The sequence below is a fragment of the Coregonus lavaretus genome (genome assembly GCF_964263955.1).
Source record: "Coregonus lavaretus genome assembly, chromosome: 11".
Classification (NCBI taxonomy): domain Eukaryota; kingdom Metazoa; phylum Chordata; class Actinopteri; order Salmoniformes; family Salmonidae; genus Coregonus; species Coregonus lavaretus.
Genome location: NC_139998.1, coordinates 50,364,780 through 50,375,035, shown reverse-complemented (window position 1 = coordinate 50,375,035; position 10,256 = coordinate 50,364,780).

The following is a 10,256-nucleotide window of genomic DNA, read 5'->3' as shown; positions in this document are numbered from 1 at the left end:
AATGTAGTTGGCACAAAAGCTCGTACAGGATAACATATCCTAACATCACTTTGTCGGGGAAAGACTCAACATCAAAACTCAAAACAGACAACGACTCTTGTTTCACCACTCACGCCATCCTGTCTGCATTGCACCAAACGACGAATCTTCCCTTTAAGTTCGTCAGCTTTCACATTTACCGCTACCCCAGTAATAACTCATTTCAATGGGACCCTTTCTTGAGAGCAAAACAAGTCACATCTCTTGTCCCCATTCGTTTAACGCAGAGCGCCTGCTCCCTCTGACCAGCAGAAACACAAACAATCACCACCAGACCACTTCTGGTTACCCTCACCGATTCCACAGCACCCAACTCTGTTTTCACCCACCCTGAAACCACAAATAGATCAGCCAAAAGGCAAGGGTCCACTTTTTCCCAAAACTTCATTGCTACTGTCACAGACACATCTTTATCCTGACCCTCGGTGCAAGCCTCGGGCTCCAAGAACTTCACCACACCTACCACCTCCGATACTTCGCCCTCATTCACTTCCATTTCTCCTCATGTCTTCAGCTCACTCTGCTTACACTTTCTACCATTCTTCTTTAACAAACCATCTCCCTTTATTCCACATTTTTTAACCGACTCAAGCTCACCCTCTTCCTCCCTCAGACCTCTGCCTCTTTTTCCCTCCATTCACACCCCTTGACTTTTTCCACATGTGCTTAACAAGTCAAATAGTAAGTTGAATGGACTCACTCTGTGCGCAATAATAGCGTTTAACATGATTTTTGAATGACTACCTCATCTCTGTACCCCACACATACCATTATCTGTAAGGTCCCCGAGTCGAGCAGTGAATTTCAAACACACATTCAACCACAAAGACCAGGGAGGTTATCCAATGCTTCACAAAGAAGGGCACCTATTGGTAGATTGGTAAAACAAAAAAGCAGACACTGAATATCCCTTTGAGCACGGTGAAGTTATTAATTACACTACCCGTCACTACAAAGATACAGGTGTCCTTCCTAACTCAGTTGCTAGACAGAAAGGAAACTGTTCAGGGAGTTGAAATGGTGCTGTGGAGGCAGCTCCTGTTAGTGGAGGCAGCTCCTGTTTTCTTTGCGACTTGTGGTAACTTTCCGTGGCTCTAAATCAATAATAGTTTAGTAGTCCGAAAATGTCTGAAACATTAACTTTCTTGACCATGCTGTAGATCATGTACCTGTTTATTACATGCAATATACTTTGTGGAATTCACCGGAGAGAGGTTGCTCTCCGGTTTTGTGATGAAACAAAGGCGTGGTTGAATTTATTCTGCCACTGTCTCTTCTTTTTGTCACGGTCGCAAGGCATACGAACTAACAGGTTATAGAGCAAACAACGTAATTATCACAACACATAGGTTCTAATGTGGGTTTTTTTCTGGCTTGGCTTCCCCAGTGATTTTAGCCACGCACCGCTACTGGCAAGGACTACAGAGTTTTTTGGGATGAAAAAACTGAATAGAGCTAAGCACAGGTAAAATCCTAGAGGATTACCCAGTTCTGTCTACTTTCACCAACAGACACTGGAAAACAAATTCACCTTTCAACAGGACAATAACGTAAAACACAAGGCCAAGTATACACTGGAGTTGCTTACCAAGACAACATTGAATGTTCCTGAGTGACCTAGTTACAGTTTTGAATGAAATCGGCTTGGAAATCTATGTGTCACTTGAACCGATGTGGATGTGGTGGAGGAGTCAGGCACAGGACACAGAGGTGAAGTCCAACCGACTTTAATAGTCTAATGTTTACGAGAAAAAAACCCCGACCTCAAAATACACCAAGAGGCGAGGGAAAATTACGCACACGCGTAAACACTAAACACAAAACAAACAGGGTGCAAACACGTAGCTCCGACACAGTGGCAGTAATAACAACACACAATCATTCTAGTGCAAAACAAGGAACTTATAAGACACGTAATCAACACACAAATGGACACAGGTGTAACAGACAGACAAAAGCAATCAAATGACGAAACATAGAGCGGTGGCAGCTAGTACTCCGGGGACGGCGAACGCCGAAGCCTGCCCGAACTAGGAGGAGGAGCAGTCTCGGCCGAAACCGTGACAGTACCCCCCCCTTGACGCGCGGCTCCAGCCGTGCGCCGACCCCGGCCTCGGGGACGGCCAGGAGGACGCGGACCCGGGCGCGTGGGATGCCCACGGTGAAACTCAGTCAGGAGGGATGGATCGAGTATGTCCCTCCTGGGCACCCAGCACCGTTCCTCCGGACCGTACCTCTCCCACTCCACGAGATACTGGAGACCACTCATCCGGCGCCTCGAGTCCAAGATGGTCTGGACCCTGTACGCCGGGGCCCCCTCGATGTCCAAAGGGGGCGGAGGGGTCTCTCCTATCTCATCTTCTTGGAGTGGGCCAGCTACCACCGGCCTGAGAAGAGACACATGGAACGAGGGGTTAATATTTTTATACTCTATAGGCAGTTGTAACCTGTAACACACCTCGTTCAATCTTCTCAGGACTTTGAAGGGCCCCACAAACCGCCGACCCAGCTTCCGGCAGGGCAGGCGGAGGGGCAGGTTTCGAGTCGAGAGCCAGACTCGATCTCCCGGTGCGTACACCGGTCCCTCACTGCGGTGGCGATCGGCGCTCGCCTTTTGTTGACGGATGGCACGCTGCAGATGGACATGGGCAGCGTCCCACGTCTCCTCCGAGCGCCGAATCCACTCGTCCACCGCAGGGGCCTCGATCTGGCTCTCGTGCCATGGTGCCAGGACCGGCTGATAACCTAAAACACACTGGAAAGGTGTTAAATTGGTGGAGGAGTGGCGGAGAGAGTTCTGGGCCATCTCTGCCCAGGGGATGAACCTAGACCACTCCTCCGGCCGGTCCCAGCAATAGGACCTCAAAAACCTACCCACATCCTGGTTGACACGTTCCACCTGCCCATTGCTCTCTGGGTGGTACCCCGAGGTAAGGCTTACCGAGACCCCCAATCGTTCCATGAACGCCCCCCAAACTCTGGAGGTGAACTGGGGACCTCGGTCAGACACTATATCCTCGGGGACCCCATAGTGCCGGAACACATGGGTAAATAGGGCCTCAGCAGTTTGTAGGGCAGTAGGGAGACCCGGCATGGGAAGGAGACGACAGGCCTTGGAAAACCGATCCACAACGACCAAAATGGTGGTATTCCCCTGGGAGGGGGGTAGGTCGGTTACGAAATCCACCGATAGGTGGGACCATGGTCGTTGTGGAACGGGCAGGGGATGTAGCTTACCCCTGGGCAAATGTCTAGGCGCCTTACACTGGGCACACACCGAGCAGGAGGAGACATAAACCCTCACATCCCTAGCTAGCGTTGGCCACCAGTATTTCATGCTAAGACAGTGCACGGTCCGGCCAATACCTGGATGTCCAGAGGAGGGTGATGTATGAGCCCAATAAATAAGTAGATCACGAATCTCGAGCGGAACGTACGTCCGCCCCACAGGACACTCGGGGGGAGTAGGGTCGGTACGCAGTGCCCGCTCGATTTCCGCATCGACCTCCCATACCACCGGAGCCACCAAACAAGACTCCGGCAATATGGAAGTAGGCTCGTTGGACCTCTCCTCTGTGTCATACCGCCGGGACAGGGCGTCTGCCTTACCATTCTGGGACCCAGGGATGTATGTGATCTTAAAAACAAACCGGGTTAGGAACATGTTCCACCTAGCCTGACGAGGGTTCAATCTCCTAGCTGCCCGGATGTACTCCAGGTTACGGTGATCAGTCAGAATGAGGAAAGGGTGTTGAGCCCCCTCAAGCCAATGCCTCCACACATTTAGGGCCTGGACTACGGCTAACAGCTCCCTGTCCCCAACATCATAGTTGCGCTCCGCCGAGCTGAGCTTCTTGGAGTAGAACGCACAGGGGCGGAGTTTAGGTGGCGTGCCGGACCGTTGTGACAGAACTGCCCCAATACCGGTCTCGGACGCGTCTACCTCTACTTGGAATGGTAAAGAGGGATCCGGATGCGCCAGCACAGGAGCCGAGGTGAACAGGTTCTTTAGTTTGACAAATGCCCTGTCCGCCTCAGCCGACCACTGCAAACGAACCGGACCCCCCTTTAGCAGGGACGTAATGGGAGCTGCAACCTGTCCAAAACCCCGAATAAACCTCCGGTAGTAATTAGCAAAACCCAAGAACTGCTGCACCTCTTTTACAGTGGTTGGAGTTAGCCAATTACGCACGGCCGATACCCGGTCTACCTCTATCTCCACACCAGACGCGGACAACCGATAACCCAAAAAGGAGACGGACTCCTGGAAGAACAGGCATTTCTCTGCCTTGACATACAAGTCATGCTCCAACAGTCTTCTCAACACTCGGCGCACCTGGGCTACATGCTCGGCTCGTGTAGAAGAATACACTAGGATGTCGTCGATGTAAACTACTACACCCTGCCCATGCATGTCCCGGAAAATCTCGTCAACAAAGGATTGGAAGACTGAAGGAGCATTCATTAACCCGTATGGCATGACGAGATACTCGTAATGACCCGAGGTGGTGCTAAATGCTGTTTTCCATTCATCCCCCTCCCTAATGCGTACCAGATTGTACGCGCTCCTGAGATCCAACTTTGTGAAGAACCGCGCTCCGCATAATGATTCTGTCATCGTCGCAATCAGTGGAAGTGGGTAACTGTATTTAACTGTGATCTGATTGAGACTACGGTAATCAATACACGGGCGCAATCCCCCGTCCTTCTTCTTCACAAAGAAGAAACTCAAGGAGACCGGGGAAGTGGAGGACCGTATGTATCCCTGTGCCAAGGACTCGGCTATGTAAGTCTCCATAGCCGCTGTTTCCTCTTGAGACAGGGGATACACACGACTCCGTGGAAGAGCCGCTCCTGTCTGGAGATTTATCGCACAGTCCCCTTGTCTATGAGGAGGTAGCCGTGTTGCCCTCGATTTGCTAAACACGAGTGCTAAATCCTCATACTCAGGGGGAATGCGCAGTGCGGGCACTTGGTTCGGACTCTCTACCGAGGTCGCCCCTACGGAAACACCTAGACATCTCCCTACACACTGGGGAGACCACTCCATAAGAGCCCTCTGTTGCCACGCTATGGTAGGATCATGGGTGCTTAACCAGGGAAGGCCCAACACCACGGGGTACGCAGGAGAGTCAATCAGATAAAACTGAATGATCTCCTCATGACCCCCCTGCGTCGTCATCGTCAGTGGTGCTGTGACCTCCCTGATCAGGCCCGACCCCAACGGCCGGCTGTCTAATGCGTGGACAGGAAATGGAGCTTCTACCGGCCGAAGGGGAATTCCTAACCTACAACAAAATGCCCGATCAATAAAGTTCCCAGCTGCGCCTGAATCTACTAGCGCCTTATGCTGGGAATGAGGTGCCACCTGTGGAAATCTCACAGGAATACTCATGTGACCAACAGAAAGCTCTGGGTAAGTGGGGCGCCTACTCACCTGAAATGACTCCCCAGTGCGTGGCCTGTTATCACCTCTCCCAGGAGACCCTCCCCAGCACCTGGCCGCGGTGTGTCCTCCACGACCACAGGTGGTGCAGGGGATGGCCCCCCTCGGGTTCCCTCTCCTCCTCTCTCTAGCGCCAGCACCCCCGAGCTCCATGGGAATCGGCTCGGAGGTGCTGGAGGGTGGAATGGACGACCCCCACTCGGGACGTCCGCGGGTAGCCAGCAGGGTGTCTAGACGGATGGAAATGTCCACCAACTGGTCGAACGACAGGTTGGTGTCCCTGCAGGCCAGCTCACGACGAACGTCCTCTCGTAGGCTACACCGGTAGTGGTCGATGAGGGCCCTCTCATTCCACCCCGCATCCGCCGCTAGTGTCCGGAACTCCAGTGCAAACTCCTGTGCGCTCCTCTTCCCCTGTCGGAGGTGGAATAGACGCTCTCCCGCCGCTTTCCCCTCAGGTGGATGATCGAAGACAGCCCTGAAGCGGCGGGAGAACTCCGCGTAGGTGATGGTTGCGGCGTCTATTCCCCTCCATTCAGCGTTGGCCCACTCCAACGCCTTGCCGGATAGACAGGAGATGAGGGCGGAGACGCTCTCGTATCCCGAGGGCGCCGGGTGTATGGTGGCAAGGTAAAGTTCCACCTGCAGGAGGAATCCCTGACACCCGGCTGCAGAACCGTCATATGCCCTCGGGAGCGAGAGCCGAATGCCACTGGGTTCCGGTGCTGAGAGAGGAGGACTGGCCGTTGGTGATGGGATGTTGTAAGAGTGCGTGGGCACCTCTCGATTCACCAATCGGCGCAGAGTGTTGGACACCTCGTCCATGGCGGCCCCGAGTTGCCGGATCATGGTGTCCTGGTAGTTGATCCGGTCTTCCAGGGATTCGGGTGCCGCCGCTGTTCCTGCTGACTCCATGGTGGTGTGTTGTTCTGTCACTTGAACCGATGTGGATGTGGTGGAGGAGTCAGGCGCAGGACACAGAGGTGAAGTCCAACCAACTTTAATAGTCTAATGTTTACGAGAAAAAAACCCCGACCTCAAAATACACCAAGAGGCGAGGGAAAATTACGCACACGCGTAAACACTAAACACAAAACAAACAGGGTGCAAACACGTAGCTCCGACACAGTGGCAGTAATAACAACACACAATCATTCTAGTGCAAAACAAGGAACTTATAAGACACGTAATCAACACACAAATGGACACAGGTGTAACAGACAGACAAAAGCAATCAAATGACGAAACATAGAGCGGTGGCAGCTAGTACTCCGGGGACGGCGAACGCCGAAGCCTGCCCGAACTAGGAGGAGGAGCAGTCTCGGCCGAAACCGTGACACTATGGCAAGACTTGAAAATGGATGTCTAGCAATGATCAACAACCAACTTGACAGAGCTTGAAGAATTGTAAAAAGAATCATGTGCAAATATTGTACAATCCAGGTGTGCAAATCTCTTCGAGACTTACCTAGAAAGACTCACAGCTGTAATCACTGCCAAAGGTGATTCTAACTTGTATTGACTCAGGGGTGTGAATACCTATGTAAATGAGATATTTCTGTAATTCATTTTCAATAAATGTGCAAAAAAATCTAAAAACATGTTTTCACTTTGTCATTGTGGGGTATTGTCTATAGATTGTCTAGAGAAAAAAATCAATTTTGAATTCAGGCTGTAACACAACAAAATGTAGAACAAATCAAGGGGTATGAATCCTTTCTGAAGGCACTGTAGCTATCAAAATGATTTATAATAAATTATTTATAATAAGTCTTGTTGATTCAATAGCCTAGTTAATCATTAAATTACTTTTAAAACACTATCAGTCTGGCAGTAACCCAGCCATCAGAGGCAGAGGATCTCTCTTTCAACTGCATGTGAGTTGTTCTTCTACATCATAATAATTATATGTCTACATAGCATTTTGTCTTCATTTTGGCAGACTAACGCATGCTTATTTCTGAAGATCAACTCATGTTTTGGCTCCTTTTTTTTTTAAGGAAGCAGCCAAGCAACGACCGATAGGCTACTGTACTGTTCCATAACCAAGTCAGCCAGAGTTGGTACCAAGATTGACGTGGGTACTACACCAGCCTTCACTTTGGCTCCCCCTCCTGTCCAGCTCAGGCGTTCGGCGTCGCCGGCCTTCTAGCTGCTGCCAAACCTGCTGCTGGCAAACCCCCGTCACTCATCAACCCCGGACTTGTCTCGTCATCATTACACACACCTGATTCCAATCCCCACTCTATCACTGTATATATACTCCCTCTGTCATTTGTCTTTGTCGGTCATTGTACATGTTGCTTGTTTTCCTGAGAGGAATCACGCCTACTATTTCCTGAGTACTTATTTCCTTCCACCAATACCTTAACAGCATTAATCCTAACATCAAACTAACTATGGAGTACAGCAAGGATAACGTTAATTTTTTGGACCTCGACATTAGTAAAAATGACAAAGGTTGTTTGCACACATCAATCTTTAGGAAACCTACAGATGGGAATACCATTCTGAGGGCAGACAGCTTTCACCCCAAAAGGCTAAAAGAGAATATTCCATATGGCCAATTCCAAAGAGTCCGCAGAATTTGCGATCAGGAAACAGACTACAGTGTCAAATCTGCTGAATTGGAGAATCGCTTCTTGAATCGGGGTTACAGCGTTCAGGTCCTGAAAGATGCAGGTATAAGGGCTGGATTACTTGACAGAGAGAACTTGTTGCGAGGGGGAGTGCCCCGTGATACATCAGAGAGAGTGTATTTTGTTACAAAATACAGCACTGAAGCAGAGAACATTAAAATAATCATTAAAAAGAATTGGGGAATCATCCAAAGTGATACGCTACCATGCCATGTCTTTCCTGAGCCACCAGTCATAAGCTTTAAGAGATGTCCTACCCTAAATGACAAATTAGTCCACAGCTATCTTCTGGGTGACTCTCAAAAAACTTGTCTTGACCACAAACCATTGCAGAAATATTGCACAGAAAAAGTATTTTGTTGACACAGCATCCAAAATGGAGTATTACGTCAAGCATTTCATTAACTGCAAAACCACTCATGTCATCTACAGATTGGAATTTCCACAGTGCAAGGTGTTCTACATTGGATGGACAAAGACAGGCCTTCAAGACCACTTAGCGGAACACAAGTACGCCATATGGGTAGGCAATGAAGACTACCCCATGGCAAGGCACTACAAGTCCTTACACCATGGTAACCCTGCCTCTGAAGCTGGTCCCTTGGCTAGTGCTGGACCCTACGACACACCTCCCCCTACCTTGGACGTCGAGGGAGCCCCGGGGTACTCAGTCCGCAGCCTGTTGGACTCAAGGCATCGTGGGGGGGTCTCTCCAGTACCTGGTCGACTAGGAGGGGTACGGTCCCGAAGAGCGGTGCTGGGTTCCGGCGCGGGACGTCCTGGACCGTTCTCTCATTCGGGATTTTGTGACAGTGGGCCATCATTCAAACAACGATGCCTTTCTGGCCACCAGTGCATATTTAAAAACTATAATGATAATAAAATCTCAAAACTATGCTGGTATTCTTTTTTCATATATTTTTTTACTGTTTCATATATTATATTACTATTTATTCGTAGCCATAATTCATAAATTACACCATATGGAACCAATTTAGGTTCATTGAAGAAGAACCCCTAGGTTTCTGATCAAAGAACCCTATTAAAGAGTTCTATATAACAGATTATAAACTGGGTTGTTCGAGCCCTGAATGCTGATTGGCTGACAACTGTAGTATATCAGAGCGTATACCACAGGTATGACAAAACATTTATTTTTACTGCTCTAATTACGTTGGTAATCAGTTTATAGTAGCAATAAAGCACCTCGGGGTTTGTGGCATATGGCCAATATACCACGGCTAAGGGCTGTATCCAGGCACTCCACATTGCACCTAAGAACAGCCCTTATTCTATGTTACAGATTATAAACTGGGTGGTTTGAGCCCTGAATGCTGATTGGCTGACAGCCGTGGGAATACCACGGGTATGACAAAACATGTATTTTTACTGCTGTAATTACGTTGGTAACCAGTTTATAATAGCAATAAGGCACTTGCTAGCTACTTCAGTGGATGTCGAACACATTTCTAATGGCAAATGTGTTAAATTATAGCCATGGTATAGGGGTTATATAACCAACTCGGGGCTCTATTCATTCTCTGGAAAATAATGCAATTCTGTGGAAGGTCAGTTCCACTCCGCTAGAACGTTATGGAACACACCTTCCACATCGTTCATAATTTTCCATAGAACGCATAGCCCCTCGTTGATTATTCCTTACATAGCCTACTATACTACTGTATGAGTGATGTGGATGTGTACAGTTGAAGTCGGAAGTTTACATACACCTTAGCCAAATACATTTAAACTCAGTTTTTCACAATTCCTGACATTTAATACTAGTATAAATTCCCTCTTAGGTCAGTTAAGATCACCACTTATTTTAAGAATGTGAAATGTCAGAATAATAGTAGAGAGAATGATTTATTTCAGCTTTTATTTCTTTCATCACATTCCCAGTGGGTCAGAAGTTTACAAACACTCAATTAGTATTTGGTAGCGTTGCCTTTAAATTGTTTAACTTGGGTCAAACGTTTCGGGTAGCCTTCCACAAGCTTCCCACAATAAGTTGGGTGAATTTTGGCCCATTCCTCCTGACAGAGCTGGTGTAACTGAGTCAGGTTTGTAGGCCTCCTTGCTCGCACACACTTGTTCAGTTCTGCCCACAAATGTTCTATAGGATTGAGGTC